Below are 17,609 nucleotides of genomic sequence, written 5' to 3'. Positions count from 1 at the left end.
CCTGACCCCTCTGTGCTCTCCCTTCCCCTCTCTGTACCTTCTCTCTCTCCTCTGTTCTCTGCTTGTCCCCTCTGTGCTGTCTCTGTCCTTTCTGTAGCCTCTGTGCTCTCCCTGTCCTCTCTGTTGTCTCTCATTCCTCTCTATTTTCTCTCTGCCCCCTCAGTGATCTCTCTATTCTCTCTACTTTCTCTCTGTGCTCTATCTGTCCCCTCTTTTGTCTGTTTGTCCTGTCTACTATCTCTATTTTCTCTATCTGCGATATCTGTACTCTGGTTGCCCTCTCTGAACTATATCTGCATTCTCTGTATTCTATTTACCTCCTCTGTACTCCCTCTGTACTCATTTTGGCATCTCTTTTCTCTCTACTTGCTCTCTGTTCTCTGTCTGTTATCTCTTTGCCCTCTGTGTGCTCTCTCAATACTATCTGTGCACTCTCTGCCTTCTCTCTGTACTCACTGTGCTCTCTCTGCTGCTCTGTCTTCTCTCTGCTTCTCTGTGCTCACTCTGCTTTCTCTATCCTCTCTTCCCACTCTGATCACCACAGCAGCTTGCCAAGTGTCAGTATGAAATTCTGAAACATTATTGAACACTACAACAACAAAGAATCAATGGATGTAATAAATCTTGCTATGCATTTGGAAAAGAATTAAGATACACATTAGTCTTTATAATTTTTCTATAACTATTAGTATAAAATTAGTTATTATACCAAAGCACGAAAGTATTGTCACATTCCTATAAATCCTGTCATGAATTTAGCAATCTTCATGCATGACCACAGTCCCTATTGCAGCTGTCAAAGTATCAGAATATAGTCATCAATTTCTATTCAAAGCAACAAGACCCTAAGAATTTGGAAAATATTTTCAAACAGTTCACTCGCTATTACTACCTCTTTAACTCTCAATGTCAATCCATTTATTATGTAAAAGGACCAAAAAAAAAAAGAACTGTCATAGTTCTATATGTTGTGGCATGAATTTAGCAATTATTATGTAACAACAGAGTACCTATTGCACATATCCAAGTTGAAATCATCAATTGTTATTCAAAAGAATAACACCACAACATGTATGCATAATTCTATTTTTTTTTTAATTTGTAAACATTAATGCAAGAACTCAGTCTCTAATGCAGCTCTATGATTAGCAGATTAAATGAGATATTATGTAAAAGATAAAACAAAGGTACCGTACTCTGAGACTTACATAATCCCTGGCATCAATTTAGCATTAAATATTCAACTGTAGACTACCTGTAGCTATTGCAGCTGTCCAAATGTCAGTACAAAATGGTCAAACATTATACAACACTACAACACCTGAACAAGCATAAGAATGTAACAAATATTGCTATGGACAATATGTAACCTACACATCAATCCATATAACTGCTCTGTAACTATCAATGTAAAGTCATTTATTATGTAAACCGCTATACAAAAGTACTATGGAGATGTATAAGTCCGGGTATGATTATTGCACGTGTCCAAGTATCGTCAATTACTATTCAAAACAACACCACCACAATGAGCATGGGAGTTCTAATTATTGTAATTTGTACATATTCATGCAACAACTCAGTCGGTAATGCAGCTCTATAATTAGTAGATTGAGCCAATTATTATGTAAAGCAACAAAACAAAGGTACTCTGAGACTTGCCTAAGTTCTGGCATCAATCTAACAATCATTATGCAAGACCATAGTCCCTATTGCACTTCTCCAAGTGTCAGAAACAAGTCCTCAAGTAATATTCAAAACAACAACACTACAAGCAGCATCCAATGTAATAAACCTTACTATGAATTTGGAAAATAATGAACCTACACTTTAGTCCCTATAAGTGCTCTAAAACCATTAGTGTAAAGTCTATTATTATACACAATCACTAAACAAAAGTACTGCCATAGTTGTAAAATTCCTGGAAAGTATTTAGCAATCATTAATGCACTAAGCCACTACTGTACCTGTCCACGTATCATAATGAAGTCGCCAACTAATATTCAGAATGACAAGACCACAAAAAGCATGAGAATGTAATAAATGTTGCTATCAATTTGAAAAACAATATTTATCTAACGGTAGAGCTTGTTTCACAGTTGTTCCTTCATAGTACAAAGCACATAGGAAGTTAACAAGAGGTAGAAAATATTAAAGTAGTAAAAACTACTTACAGTGTATCTGGGCCTGGTTTGTAGGCAGGTCCTCGAAAACGAAACAGATGATCAAACATTAAAAAGTGAACATTTTACACTTACCTTGGGCAGAAGACGGAGTCTTGAAAAAGCTGAATCTGTTAACTTTGGGTGTCTCAGACGTTCTTGTGAGCTGTGTGTTCGAATGAACAATTTCTTGTCTCCACTTTGCCAACTCCACTTCTTCTTCTGGAGTCAGTCAACCACCTGCAACAAGATTACCAAATCAAGACGTACCACTTGTTAAAAAAACAGCTGCAAATCAAGTACCAGTCCTGGAAATATACTTCTACAAATCGTTGCTCAATGGCATCATGGATTACCATAACTCAATTCCATAATTTTCTCTCTCCTCTTTTGCACAGTCCCAGTTTATTACCTTTAACTACCCTCTGTATTACATTATAGCCAATACTTTACTTTTATATTACTCAGGGGCGTATTTTGCGGACTACCGGGGCTACCGGCGGTAGCCCAAGGAAATTACAAAAGAAAAAGTTTATAATATAACATAATGTAATAATTTTGTATTACCGTATTAGTTTTACCACAGTAATTAAAATTAAAGTAATTGTTAGATTTATATGCACTCTCTGCTCTCGAGAAGAAGCAAGTTGCCAAGGCGGCATCACAGGAGAAACCACTGCTACAAGGGGTAGCCTGTGACCGTTCTGCTAACGCTGTCCCGTCGCACAACTGCCCATCCCCCGCTCCCCTCTGTTTCCATCGTGCAGTGTACTAGTGTAGGCCGGATGAGTTGCCACTCTCGTCATCGGTTTCTTTGCAGGCGCGAAGCAACATTACACTTAGTACGCTAGCTCATGAATGTGATTGTGTTCTTGCAATGCAGTATTTTAAATTTGTGATTTGTTAAAGTGTCTAAGAGTTATATTAATTGTGAATTATTAAGTTTTTAATTTCCCAATTAAGCAATATTGTGAAAAATATGGCAGAACAAGTTTCTGGAGAGGTTTGTGTTGAAAATGACTGTGTAATAGAAGGTTTATTAAAAGTGCCTTTTAACCGTCGTACATACAACGAGAAAGTTGAAATTGTGAAAATGGAAAGACCAACTCCTGAGTTAAATTTGTCCATGGACATAAAAGAAAAACAGCGTGAGTACACACGCCATTTCACTTCAACATCATATGGTAAGTGGAATTGGTTGTGTGGTAGTTCTAATCTGTCTAAACTATTTTGCTGGCCATGTTTGTTATTTAGCCGCGAAACTAATGTGTGGTCAAAAGAGGGGTTTTCTAATATGAACTCCCTTCGAACGGCAGTCCTAAAACACGACAAATCAAAAGCTCATATTTATAGTAGCATGAACTTTGCAAACTTTGCGAAGACAAGAATTGATTTACAGCTAGATAAGCAAAAAGCTCTACACATCAACCAACACAATGCTCTTGTGAAAAAAAATCGGGAGATTTTACTGCGTCTTATTAACGCAGTCTGCTTTCTAGGAAAACAAGAATTGAATTTTCGGGGTCATAATGAGAGTGTGGAATCAGACAATAGAGGAAATTATATTGAATATTTAAGTTCCTTAAGTGAATTTGACCATTTACTGGCCAATCATCTTGAGAGTTCAACAGTATTCCGTGGTACTTCTCCCGCAATTCAGAATGACTTAATATTTGGTATAAGTGAGGTTATGATAAAGAACATAAAATCTGAAATAGAAGAAGCACCTTTTGTGGCCATTGTTGTTGATGAAACAAGTGACTGCTCTAATCAGAGTCAACTGTCCACTGTTTTAAGATACGTCGACAGTACTGCCAATGTTCAAGAATGGTTTATAGGATTCACAAATGTCAGTTCGGGCAAAACTGCTGCTGCTTTGTTTCAGCACGTGGAAGGTGTTATAGCAGAATACAATGTCGGCAATAAGTTAATTGCACAGACATACGATGGTGCTTCAGTTATGGCGGGAAATATTAATGGCTTAAAAACAAAAGTTCAAGAAAAGTATCCTCAAGCACTATTTGTCCATTGTTACAGCCATGTTCTCAATTTAGTTTTGCAACAAACTACTTCAACCATTCCAGAATGCCGCATTTTTTTCAAAACACTGTCGGGTTTACCTGTATTTTTCTCATCATCTCCTAAAAGATCAGAAAAACTCAAGGAATTTATGAAAAAGAAACTCCCAAAAGTAGCACCAACTACATGGAATTTTACATCTCGGCTTGTAAATACAGTAAAGAAATAGAGAGAACAACTGACTGCTTTCTTTGAAAATATCATTTGTAATGACTCTGAAGAAAACTGGGATGATGATGTAATTGTGCAGGCTTAAGGATATTTGTATTTTTTCACACAGTTTCAGAATATATTTCTTCTTGAAGTCTATGCTAGAGTGTTCGCACATACAGATGTGCTCTACAATATTCTTCAGACAAAAAGTCTAGACATAGCATACTGCTTGCAAGAGGTATCAAAGTTAAAAAAAAAAAAAAAAAAAAACTATATCCGAGTTCAGACGTAGTGGGTTTCCGTCCATATGGAGTAATATGGAAAATGAAAATTCTTCAGCCAATACAATGGAACCACCATTAAAGCGAAGAAAAGGAGATGATGAATTGAAATACAGGCAGCTGTACTACAGCATACTAGATCGTATGCACATGGAAATTACTGACAGATTTTCTGATTATGGAAAGCTTCAGTTCACATATCTTTTAGATTCTCAAAAATTTTCTGCTTATAGAGAAAATTTCCCGAATGAGGCACTAAACAAATTATTTCAGTCTTATAACAGTCACTTTGATCAAGTACGTTTGAAAAATGAATTAAGTGTAATATATTCAGCAGAAGTCTTTGATTCTTCGAACAAACCTATCCATGAAATATTATCTGCCATATATGAAAACCAGCTGAACCAAGTTATTCCTGAAGTCCTTAAATTGGCAACATTAATTGTGACAATACCAGCTACGTCAGTATCGGTAGAAAGAACATTTTCTGCGTTGAAGAGAATAAAATCCTACTGTAGATCAACTCATACACAAGAACGTTTATCCGGCTTGGCACTGATGTCCATTGAAAAGTCATTTCTACAGAAACTTCGCAAGCGGCCCAACTGTAATTTCAATGACGAAGTCATCAAAGTATTTTCGTCCCAATCAAGACGTCTGGAATTCACATATAAATAGGTAAGGAATTTTATTATAGGGATTTTAAAATATATTTTGTGTAATAATAGGGTCAGTGGTAGCCCAGACCCTTAAACCAGTATACACCACTGATATTACTGGTATAGAAATTATATAGAAAAAAATATCAACCCCTTCTAGTAACTGATAACTACCCTCCATTTCCAAAGACTGTTATTTCCTAGTTTGTATGCACCTAATTAAAATCTATCGTGCAACTAATATGAGAGGAAATTGTACTTATTCTTTTATAAGCATTCTTCCCAAACTATTGCCAGTCTCCAAACTCAGTACAGCAAGACTTTCTCACTTAACACATTGACTTGTTACCACTTACTACCCATAGAAAGCATATTTTTTCACACATAAGATGTTATTTGAATCCATAAATAGGATGTCACACAGTCTGAAATGAGTAGATAATGCGTCACTTTCTGTAGTGTAGATAAGTTAATAATTCTAAACTATACAATCATTAAGGTACCTAATACCGTTGCTTCAAAGTGAAACACTGACTTATATTGTACAAGTTAAAAATTTATTTTGAAGCTAATGCTTTAGTTTTAAATGAAAAGAGAACAGAATCATTAACATTTAGGCTAATTAAAAATCTTGCTCAACAAATTGTTCATATAACATGCTTGGAATTGTGGTTGACACAAAGCTAACTTCGGAACAATGTATTGAGCTTTTAAGTACTAAATTATCCAGGATTTAATTTTTTTTTTTAGTTTAAAAATATTTTATCATTAAAATATATTAAGACTACCGATTACGCATATTTTAACAGTACATTAAAATATGGCATCTTATTATGGGGCAACAGTACTCACTCATCAAGATTTTTGAATTATAGAAAAAAGGCATCAGGATTAGTCTATCACCAATTCTCATTGTCATGAACATTGCCGTCCTTTATTTATTAACGAGAAGATCTTAGCTGTCACAAGTTTATATATTTTTCAATTATTAATGTATATGAAGCAAAATTTTAATAATTAGACCTACACTTCTAGGAAAGATTGTCATGATCATAACACTAGGTAATTATGTTTCATTGTCCAAAATGTCGCCTAACAAAAACCAGCAATAACTTTGAGATAATGGCAATATAAGTGCCAAATAAGATACATACATAGGCTATTTATTTACTTTAGGCAGTGGTGAATTTATAAATGTTATCTGTAAATTAATTGGCTCATTAGCAAGTTTTTTATGATAAAAATTTTTTAACTCTAAGGTCTATTACACTATTTCAGTGGCTAAAGACTGTTATGTAAAATAATAACAATAATAATAATAATAATAATAATAATAATAATAATAATAATAATAATAATGACGCGCTTCCATATAGGAACAGTCGCAAATTGGGATTTTGTATTCATTTAATAGTCACATAATATTGATAAGCGTATTTTATTTACGAGAATGAAGTGGTTTTCATACGCTATATTGTAATATTGGACTTGGTTATGTTATGGTACAGAGGTTACATGAGAAAGTAAGATAATACAAAGTTTCGCTTTAAAATAAAAAAAAAACAGTTTTTTTAATTATGAAATAAAATTACTATTTTTTTTTGTTACAAACGTTACATAACCTAATATTTCTTTTAACAGTGGATAACTACTTTAATAGATTATATTTCCACTCAATGTTACTACATACAGGCATTAAAACAATTACTTTCAAAGCATTAACTTCATGGAATTTAATATTCTGATAGCTATTTCCTAAAATCAAAGGAAGTAATCTTTCCAGAATCCCTTTGTAGCAGCCATGTCGACTTAGCGTGTTTGGATTCGGCAGTGTTGCCAACTAGACGGAAATTCCGTCAGTTTTGACGGAATTTCAACGTAGCGGACGGGAAAAAATGGCTTTGACGGGTGACGAATTTTCTGGCGGAAGTTACGATTTACATCGTCTTTTGATATTTTTAACTGTTGTCATTTTTTATTCTTTAATTTTTTAGAGATTTTACTTTCCATTTGAACAGCCCTGCCAGAGCCTGGCCCTGCCTATTGTTTTGTACATTATGTATTATCTGTAATTCCATAAGGTTTACCGCCCTGCTTTTACTGAGTACAGGCGGATTCAGCGACCTAAAAAGAGTTGGGCAAAAGTAATATGCATATAAAAGTTGGTGAAATTCTACTATTGCTTCATATTGAAGCATTTAAACTATTGCATATCACAAATTAGATAGCAATACATCATGAAACAAAGTTGACCAAAGACGGCACAACTCCGATATTCAATTCTTCTTTCGTGGTTTCCGTGTATTTACACGGCTACCAACCGTCATTAAAATGTCCTCGCCATTGGTGGTCAATTCAAAATGACTTCTGTACACTAGGTGCAACTTAAATAAACTTTATTGCCAATTTTATTTGAAATGGCCAATGAAACAAATGTTTGAAGGTATAATTACACAAAATTTATTGTAAACTGTATTTTTACTTATTTTGCTTTATTAGGTGGTAATTTAAAGTTTAACCCTTAAAAGCCTGAATTATTTTTCGTCAAGTTTTTCGTTGATTTCGTTAGCCAATATTGTTTGTGTAAGCTGCGAGAATGAGATGCGATGACATTTTAAGTCGTTCATATTTTCATAACAGCAGCTCATATCAATTATCCTTATTATGAAACACACCACGGTACAGTCCTACTCAAAGAATACAACTTACTTACTTACTTACAAATGGCTTTTAAGGAACCCGAAGGTTCATTGCCGCCCTCACATAAGCCCGCCATCGGTCCCTATCCTGTGCAAGATTAAGCCAGTCTCTATCATCATACCCCACCTCCCTCAAATCCATTTTAATATTATCCTCCCATCTACGTCTCGGCCTCCCTAAAGGTCTTTTTCCCTCCGGTCTCCCAACTAACACTCTATATGCATTTCTGGATTCGCCCATACGTGCTACATGCCCTGCCCATCTCAAACGTCTGGATTTCAAGTTCCTAATTATGTCAGGTGAAGAATACAATGCGTGCAGTTCTGTGTTGTGTAACTTTCTCCATTCTCCTGTAACTTCATCCCGCTTAGCCCCAAATATTTTCCTAAGCACCTTATTCTCAAACACCCTTAACCTATGTTCCTCTCTCAGAGTGAGAGTCCAAGTTTCACAGCCATATAGAAGAACCGGTAATATAACTGTTTTATAAATTCTAACTTTCAGATTTTTGGACAGCAGACTGGATGATAAGAGCTTCTCAACCGAATAATAACACGCATTTCCCATATTTATTCTGCGTTTAATTTCCTCCCGAGTGTCATTTACATTTGTTACTGTTGTTCCAAGATATTTGAATTTTTCCACCTCTTCGAAGGATAAATCTCCAATATTTATATTTCCATTTCGTACAATATTCCTGTCACGAGACATAATCATATACTTTGTCTTTTCGGGATTTACTTCCAAACCGATCGCTTTACTTGCTTCAAGTAAAATTTCCGTGTTTTCCCTAACCGTTTGTGTATTTTCTCCTAACATATTCACGTCATCTGCATAGACAAGAAGCTGATGTAGCCCGTTCAATTCCAAACCCTGCCTGTTATCCTGAACTTTCCTAATGGCATATTCTAAAGCGAAGTTAAAAAGTAAAGGTGATAGTGCATCTCCCTGCTTTAGCCCACAGTGAATTGGAAAAGGATCAGATAGAAACTGACCTATACGGACTCTGCTGTATGTTTCACTGAGACACATTTTAATTAATCGAACTAGTTTCTTGGGAATACCAAATTCAATAAGAATATCATATAATACTTCCCTCTTAACCGAGTCATATGCCTTTTTGAAATCTATGAATAACTGATGTACTGTACCCTTATACTCCCATTTTTTCTCCATTATCTGCCGAATACAAAAAATCTGATCAATAGTCGATCTATTACGCCGAAAACCGCACTGATGATCCCCAATAATTTCATCTACGTACGGAGTTAATCTTCTCAAAAGAATATTGGACAAAATTTTGTACGACGTCAACAAAAGTGATATTCCTCGAAAGTTACCACAGTTGGTTTTGTCCCCCTTTTTAAAAATAGGTACAATTATGGACTCCTTCCATTGTTCTGGTACAATTTCCTTTTCCCAAATAGCAAGTACAAGTTTATAAATTTCGCTATATAATGCACTTCCACCCTCTTGTATTAATTCTGCTGGAATTTGATCGATACCTGGAGACTTGTACTTTTTCAGATTTTCTATCGCAATTTCGACTTCTGAAATCGTGGGTTCGGGTATAAATGGCTCAGCAGTTTGTATTTCAATATCATCCCGATCATTTCTATTTGGCCTATGTACATTTAGTAGTTGCGCAAAATAGTTTTTCCATCTGTTTAGGATTGATGAAGAGTCTGCAAGCAAGTCACCATTCTCATCCTTGATCACGTTTACCCTTGACTGATATCCGTTCTTAAATTCCTTTATACCCTTATATAAATCTCGAATGTTTTTATTCTTACTATTTGTTTCTACCTCATTCAGTTTTTCCTTCAAGTAACCTCTCTTTTTATTCCTAAGTGTACGACTTGCTTCCCGTCTTTCATTGAAATAATTATCTCTATTCTCCTCAACTGGATCCTGTAAGAATTTCAATTTTGCCTGTTTCCTTCTTTCTACTACCATGCAACAATCTTCATCAAACCACGGTTTCTTTTTCTTAGTTTCATAATAACCTATGCTCTGCTCAGCTGCAATTTTGATACTATCTCTGATATTTTCCCACACGCTATTAACATCTAATTCTTTCTCAACTTCGTCGGAACTTTCTAAAGTGGCAAACCTATTCGAAATTTCGACCTGATAATTTTGCTTAGCTTCCTCGTCCTTTAATTTCAAAATATTGAATTTAGTAATATTAACTTGTTGCTCTACTCGCTTGGCTACTGATAATCTTTCTCTTAATTCTCCAATCACCAAATAATGGTCAGAATTACAGTCTGCACCTCTGAAAGTTCGAATATCTACTATACTAGTATGTCTCCGTTTATCTATCAAGATGTGATCTATTTGGTTGTGTGTCAATCCATCTGGAGAAGTCCAAGTATATTTATGTATATCCTTATGGGGGAATGTTGTACTTTTGACAATTAAATTTTTCGATGTGGCAAAGTTGACTAATCTAACTCCATTGTCACTACTAATTGCGTGTAGGCTCTCTTTTCCAATAGTTGGTCTAAAAATATCCTCCCGTCCTACTTTAGCGTTGAAATCCCCCAATAAAATTTTCATATGATATCTAGGGAACTGATCAAAAGTATGTTCCAATTCCTCATAGAAGCTATCCTTTAGATAGTCGTCTTTCTCTTCTGTAGGGGCGTGAGCATTTATAACTATGATGTCGCACCATCTACCCTTAAGTACTAAATACGATAACCTGTCACTGATAAATTCGACCTTTTTTACTGCTGAGTTTATTCTTTTATGTACAAAGAATCCTGTTCCTAATTGGTGATTATTGTTTCCTTCCCCATAATACAACAAGTAATCTCCTATTTGTGATATGCCGTTCCCATCTAACCTAACCTCTTGTACTCCCACAAAGTCTATTCTATATCTAGCTAGTTCTTTTGCTACTAATGTTACCCCTCCTGTTCTATAAAGACTAGTTACGTTCCAAGTGCCAAATCTCAAAACCTTATTCCTTTGCTGTGGTCGTGCCAGAGAATCAGTCCTATTCCGAGGCTTACTGTAGGAATTCGTAACAAGCTGTTTTTTACGGTGATGGGTTGTTAGCCCTTCGCCCAACCCCCAAGCTGGACTGTCTAGAGTGCACAAATACTCGGGCGTGCATGTTTACTCTTATGTCCTACCCATTCCACTGCGACAGAGATAACAGCCGATCTTGCAGCGGTGAGAACTCGCTCTCCAGATCACAATTAGAAAATCCATCTGCCAAAATCCCTGGCGCGACCTATAAATGGATGTAATTGAACACAACAATGCTTTTGTTTTCTATTGTTGAAGCGAATATGTGGAATTACAGGGCGTTACCATATGGTAACGCTAGGTCATTATGTTGTCAAATCTCAAAGAATGAGTTATTGCCTTATAATGACATCTTTCAAGCAATTTATTGAAATTAACTGAACTTTAGCATACAAATAATATATTCATCACCCATTCAGTGTTCTGCCCAATGTCAGATCTTTCACTGCAAACCCAGCATTCTCCAATGTTTCCTATCTTCTGCCTTCCTGTTTGTCTTCTCATATGATCCATATATCTCCATGTCATCTATCATCTGATATCTTCTTCTGCTCAGACCCCTTCACCATTCACTCCCGTTCACCATTTCTTCCAGTGCATCCTTCAGTAGGAAGTATCTTCTCAGCCAGGGACCCAATCAATTCCTTTTCCTTTTCCTAATAAGTTTCAGCACCATTCTTTTTTCACCCACTCTTTCCAACACGGCGTCATTTATTATTGTCTGTCCACTTTACACGTTCCATTCTTCTCCTTATTCACATTTCAAATTCATCTATTCGTTTCTCTTCACTTCGTCGTAATGTCCACGTTTCTGCCCCACACAATACCACACTCCATACAAATAATACAAAAATAAGAAAATTACTTTCACAATACCTGAATAATATATGCAATAGAATTATTGTCGCAATACACTCGTATGAACAAAACACATTTTCGTAACGTAATGTTTTACATTAATTTTTTGTGTGATTTTCACATATTTTTTTAGTAAGGTAAAACATTTCTTATGATATGACAAAAAAAAAAAAAAAACATGAGCTGCAGAGACCTACATCAAATTTTGAGAAAGCTGTATGCCAGAAGAGCATTCTCACTAGCACATCGCTGTCTTTTGTTTCTGGGTATCGGAATCACTAATGTTCCATTCCATCGTATCTTATATAATCAAATGTTCTGCGAGTGACGTCCAGGAAGTAAGTTTATCCGGAGCCGTTTACAGAAACAAAACACAATTTTATGAAAAGATTTATTGGGACAGATACAGCAATTGTTGAACTATTTTTAAACATATTTCCCACCGGAACTGAGACATTTGTCACACCATGGTATCACCTTTTGTCCCTCGTAGAAGTCTGCCACCTGGAATCGGAACCAGTGTGTGACAGTTGTTTGCACCTCTCTGTTGATCTCACGGTATCAAAAAGTCTCAATCCAAGTGGAAATATGTTGAAAAAATAGCTCAAAAATTCCTGTATCTATTCGAATAAATCTTTCCATAAAATTGTATTTTATTTCTGCAAACGGTCCCTGGGAAACTTACTTTTTGGACACGTCTCGTAGTTCTAATTTCGCTGTATTTGGAAGTAGTTGGTCACCCCTTGCCTTTTGGGGTGCTCCCGACTTCTTCAAATCTCCCATTTGAATTCTAAGTCATTCAATGGTGAGCCAGATCTTCTACTTAGCTGGCAAGCATTTTGTATAGCAACATCTAACAACCATGTGAAAATGGACTAAAACAGTTGTTACATAGATAAAGTGAATTTTTATAAAGAAAACAAAATTTGTCACATCTCTGTCTTTAAAAGCCACTCTCTGGAGAAATCGATTGAACTGTTGTAACATACTGTTTGATCCACTTATGTTTCCCTGATGGCACCATTTCCACACATTGCAATGTTCACGGTATCATTCTCTGTCTATCACAGATGACTCTTCAACTTCCTCTTCTTCTATAGAAGGAATATTATCTGGTCCACCTGTTCTGTCGCTATTAACAAAATAACCCCAGCTTCCTTCCACTTAGATTATTGAATATGCCACCCTCTACATCTGCAGAGTTCTTGTCAGATACAAAGTTAGGCTTTGGTGGCTGTATGTAGAATGCTCTAATTTTTCGTTTTCTAATTCCAAAAGTATCTCGTGCACTTTCACGCACCTGTTTGTAACATTCATTTTGTTACTTGTAGTTTCTTGCAACTCCTTCATCTTACTGTTAGTAGCAAGAGAGCACAAAGAATGAGTGACAACATATTAGCCTAGCGTGACCATATGGTAGCGTAAGAAACAATGTATTATATCCACAACAATGTTATGGATTGTAAACTTGTGTTTGATGTACACGAATACTCAATCAACAATAAGTAAAATACCACAACAAACATTACAATCAAGTTAATCAAAGTAACAAATAAATTATCTTACTTCTTGTTGCTCTCCAAAATTGCTGCTGAGAAAGCAACATATAAATTGCACAGCTGCTCTTGCCCAACTGGTATAATAAAGTTGTGATTTCATAATGTAATAAGAAAGAACCAATCATGTAGCTTGGATTCACAAAGAAAAATTCCAGTTTTATTAATTGAATCACTAAATATGAAAAGGGAATAAGTCACAGTTTTGGCAAAAATGAGTTAAGACCGTAGTCATACTAATTTCGGCATACTCTTTCATTCTGCATGAAAAGGAAACAGGTCCCGCATCTCCTTAGCCTAGATTTCGACACTTTAGTTTTCATGTTTACTTTGAAAAGGTGCTTAGTCCATGACTTGTTCCCTTCTCATAAATAATTCAAGTTTGTTGTTCCTGCCATCTAGAAGAAAAATATGTATCACGAGTAAAATGGCGTCAAACGATGAAAATAGTACTTCTTCAAGTCTTGCAAAACGAAGAAAGGTGTTGCCTCACATTCCGGTCCAAGAGATATTTTACTTTAGACAACTCTGGTGTTATGTGTTTGGTATAAAAAATTTTAAAACAGGAAAATTCCAATTCAACACATATCATGAGGGTCTCGGAAGAAAAGGGCCCAATGAGGTTTGCAGTCTCTTGAATGACTACATTCAAAGCAATATTCCTATTAATGTTGAAATATCTATATGTATTTTCTGACAGTGCTCCAGAACAAAATCGCAATCACACAGTAGCTCGTTTCTTACTAACATTAGCTGCCACTGGAAGGTTCCGTAAAATAGTTCAGTATTATCCAGTACATGGGCCTTCTTTCTTACCCTGCGATAGGGATTTCGGTATCATAAAGCGCAAGCTGCGAAGGGAAGACAGAGTGTACGTAACAATAGATTACACCAAGCTCAAAGCTGAATCTAGTGCTCTGGGAAATTTTACAATCACTTACTTGGATTCGAACTTCACGACCAACTACAAAGTTTGGTGGCCACGATTCTTTAAGAAGAATACATTTTCAATAGAGTCCATTGGACGAACCATCCCCACCCATAAAAAGATAAATTTTAATATTTCACATTATTTCATGTGTGTGTATGAGAGCTCATATCCTAGCAGAATTGTGGCATATGAGAACATTGATGGTTTGATCTCTCATACTTTTGAGATCTTGTCAAGGAAAAATGTTATTCCCAATCTGTCAGTAGAAAAGGTCTATGCAAAACATTGTCCAATAAACAAACTCAAAATTGAGGACATTAAGAAATTGGTGAAGTACATACCGGAGGAAGTGAAAGAATAAATTCTGGAATGAGGTTATACAGTGGCCCACTACTGATAACAACAGAGAAGATTAATAAGAAAATCCGAAGTATATTGTTTGGTTTATGTAATAACCGACAGATTTCAATGTTTCTATATGCTACACTCTACTATTGTTCATAAATTGGTATACAATAAAGCTTTTGATTTGAATAATGGAGATAATGATACATTTTGTTTAATATTTGTACAATATATTTCGTTAAATATGAAAGGGGAACAAGTCCCCACACGAAAATTTTTTGGTTTATGTATTAACCGAAAGCTTTCAATGTTTTTATGTCCTACACTCTACTGTTGTTCATAAATTGGTATACAATGAAGCTTTTGATTTGAATAATGGAGATAATGATACATTTTGTTTAATATTTGTACAATATATTTCGTTAAATATGAAAGGGGAACAAGTCCCCACACGAAAATTTTTTGGTTTATGTATTAACCGAAAGCTTTCAATGTTTTTATGTCCTACACTCTACTGTTGTTCATAAATTGGTATGCAATAAAGCTTTTGATTTGAATAATGGAGATAATGATACATTTTGTTTAATATTTGTACAATATATTTCGTTAAATATGAAAGGGGAACAAGTCCCCACACGAAAATTTTTTGGTTTATGTATTAACCGAAAGCTTTCAATGTTTTTATGTCCTACACTCTACTGTTGTTCATAAATTGGTATACAATAAAGCTTTTGATTTGAATAATGGAGATAATGATACATTTTGTTTAATATTTGTACAATATATTTCGTTAAATATGAAAGGGGAACAAGTCCCCACACGAAAATTTTTTGGTTTATGTATTAACCGAAAGCTTTCAATGTTTTTATGTCCTACACTCTACTGTTGTTCATAAATTGGTATACAATGAAGCTTTTGATTTGAATAATGGAGATAATTTAATATTTTTTACAATACATTTCGTTAGATATGAAAAGGGGACAAGTCCACACACAAAAATTGTTCCTATAGGGCAGGTGAAATTGAGAAAAATACAATTTTTTTACATAAATATCTTGTGTGGTCATGATTGGTTCATAGAAATATTTTCGATGCAATTTGTTTATATTTCGTTGTTTGCAGAAGTTATTTGTGTTTTTCTCAAAACGAAGTGAAGGTGACTTATTCCCTTTTCGAATTTAGTGATTCAATTAAGGACGGGTATGAAGCAAGTTATATTGCCATATGGTAACACTAGGTTAAAATGGGCTAAGAAAAATATTTTGACAGAAACATAGATTTTTTTTTCAGTAGTTCCTGAATCCAATAAAGTAACTTCTGAAATACTATTATGCCGTTATCTGCAAACAGGTTTATCATAAAATCTAAACCATGCAGTAGATATGACATATCGGTAGGCGAATATTTATCTTATTGTTAATAAGATGGGAAGTGAACATGTAAATTGTGCAACAAATAATTCTTATACCCTATACTGCCTCAAAGAAGATACCAAAGAAAATTTCATTAATAAACACCCAAATTACACAATAGTCGGAAAACATACATGCTAAATATTAATGATTAATTTAATGTACTGTATACATGGCAAGAAAAACTGTTAAAAATTAAAAACAAACAAAAAAAATTATTAAATTATACCGAAAATAGCTTCGAAAATTAAGGGAATTAAAAATGATAATGCTCTTTTCTTTCTCCCGAAAAATCTGTTTAAATGCGCATAGCGGATTTTGGAGGTGCAGTGAAAATTTGCATTCAAGTAAATCATTTCAAAAGCAGTAGCAGAGATAGCATTTTAAATTGTTGTAGACATTTAGGTGTGTAAAATGTAAGTTGGATAACTTACTATTCTTTGTGCTCCACATAAATAAAAGCACAATGAAAGTAAAACTGTTCCTAGTTCACTTAAATCCTTCTAACACTACATATTAGTACTGATTAATTTCCATTTTCTCATAACCTAGACAAAAACAGAAATAAACACGATAAAAAATTCTAATGAAGACTTTAACAAGTTAAAGAGTGAACAATGTCAATTTAGGCACAGCAACAAAACAAGTCGCAACCTATATACAACAATAATTAAAGCAACAAATAAGTTGGGTTGGAAGTGTACTGAAACAAGTTTTAGCTGTATTTTCAATGTTCATGTGGAAAGGAGAAGGATAAGTACCGGTATTGTTGTCACTAACCCACTGAAGATCTTCTGCTGCTACTGTTCCTATTTCATCCATCTTCATACACGACTGTGGTTACATCATGCAGCTGGTCTCAGTGCCTAATTACAGTAAAACCTCATTTTTCGCGTAGCTTACACTTTTTTGTAGTGCTATGATGTCTTCACAAATTAAGCGTCGACATTTTCCTTTTACACATATTATTTCCTGCACAATTGTAACAATGCATCAGTGCTGTTATGGTTTATGACTTGACCAGTTGTTCAAAGTGGTAGTAATTATTATTCCCTGGGCTGCAATTGTAGCCCACGCAAGTAAACTCATATCTTTATTTTCGAAGAAACTTCTCATAAATACAAACAGATTAAAAATGAAGTAAGAGATATATAAAATTAAGAAACATAACAAACAATTAAATAAGGAAATGAGCAATTTAAAAAAAAATAATTACAAATTATAACTGATTAAAATAAAAGCCAAAATTGTAATGGGCTACTGTGAGCAATAATGGGATTATTGTAAGCGGGAATACCGGAATGTTAAGTAACATTGAAAAGTCCATGCACAACTACCATAAGAACAATGTAATTGATCCCTGCTTTTAAGGAATGCATCTGAATAGATAATATGTGACTGCACAAATCATTTTAACGAAATTTCGTATCTAAT

The 17,609-nt window shown here is 34.8% G+C and overlaps 1 protein-coding gene across 2 annotated transcripts in view; it reads right to left on the bottom strand.

Moving 5' to 3' along the window:
- The window catches only part of LOC138716379 (uncharacterized), a 54,270-nt gene extending 47,135 nt beyond the window's left edge, over positions 1-7,135 (bottom strand). The window contains exons 1-3 of one of the 2 annotated variants that reach the window (XM_069849406.1): positions 7,043-7,135; positions 2,259-2,402; positions 457-571 (exon numbers count right to left, since the gene is read on the bottom strand). The gene's annotated coding sequence lies outside the window, so the exon portion shown is untranslated. Of the gene's footprint in view, positions 1-456; positions 572-2,258; positions 2,576-7,042 lie in introns of those variants that run through there. The other variant, XM_069849405.1, reaches the window with a different exon arrangement.
- Between the last annotated feature and the right edge of the window lie 10,474 nt (positions 7,136-17,609).

The sequence above is a fragment of the Periplaneta americana genome, chromosome 16 (assembly GCF_040183065.1).
Source record: "Periplaneta americana isolate PAMFEO1 chromosome 16, P.americana_PAMFEO1_priV1, whole genome shotgun sequence".
Lineage (NCBI taxonomy): Eukaryota > Metazoa > Arthropoda > Insecta > Blattodea > Blattidae > Periplaneta > Periplaneta americana.
This window is presented reverse-complemented; position numbering and strand designations above follow the sequence as displayed.